This window comes from Crocuta crocuta, unplaced genomic scaffold (genome assembly GCF_008692635.1).
Source record: "Crocuta crocuta isolate KB4526 unplaced genomic scaffold, BGI_CrCroc_1.0 scaffold741, whole genome shotgun sequence".
Classification (NCBI taxonomy): Eukaryota; Metazoa; Chordata; class Mammalia; order Carnivora; family Hyaenidae; genus Crocuta; species Crocuta crocuta.
The window spans coordinates 132,166-133,069 of NW_027529546.1; the positions used below are offsets into that span (position 1 = coordinate 132,166).

Genomic DNA, 904 nt, shown 5'->3' on the forward strand with positions numbered 1-904 from the left:
CCCTGCTGTCTCCAGGTAATTAAAACAGTACTACTCAGAGCAAAGTAACAAGATACTTTATCTGTTGAAGAGGAAATGGGCCTTAGATATCAGCAAAGACATTTAGACCCAGCTAAATGAAAGAACTTCCTGGAAAAAGGGCAATGCTCACAATAACTGCACTGTCTGTCCACACATAGTTATTTCCCCCATTTATGAAGTTGGCTTATGGATGAATCATAGGAGGTACCAAACATGAGAAGTTGGAAGCCTAATTGGATGTGGCATCCAAGCAGAAATAAAAATTGTAAATAAAATTCTTATTGAATTTTCAGTAGGACAGAACTGGTGAATTCCTTAGGAGAATTAGCCAGGAAAAAACTTTCTAAAGTATTTGCTTACTGTGCTGTAGTCAGCTCTTTACCTAGACACAGTTGCCAGACAGATTTTCTGGAGAGATTGTTAACTTTCTGACTTTGAAGATTTTCAAAAATTGAAAAGAATCCATGATATTTGCTATGTGTGCTAATCAGGATCAGGAAGAAATTGTTTCACTCTCTTCCATCTAATATTTGTGATTACTTATGTATCATAGTGGTACAGTTGCCTCCCACACACATGTACACACCTTATTCAGCCCCACATTATTTGCAGTCACTTAAAGCACTAGGTCTGCAATTTCTTGGCTTACTATAGTATGTATCTAACCAAAACCTTAAAATAAAGTTGGCTTTTGAGTAAGTAGTTGCCTATGATCTATGATTCATGGTTGCTGAGCAGAACGCCACATCCCAAAATAGTCTTCTTTTGCCACTAGTATGTCTCAAAGACCACCATTAAAAATTAGGTCATTTGCTGGTCTAATATTTTGAATGATTCACTTTCTTTTATTATAATACAGAAATACATTTTGATGGGTTAAAGT

General features: G+C 36.1%; 1 protein-coding gene across 3 annotated transcripts in view; it reads left to right on the forward strand.

Moving 5' to 3' along the window:
• Positions 1-904, forward strand: part of GPR174 (G protein-coupled receptor 174) — a 54,707-nt gene that overhangs the window by 45,817 nt on the left and 7,986 nt on the right. The gene's annotated exons all lie outside the window — the stretch shown is intronic.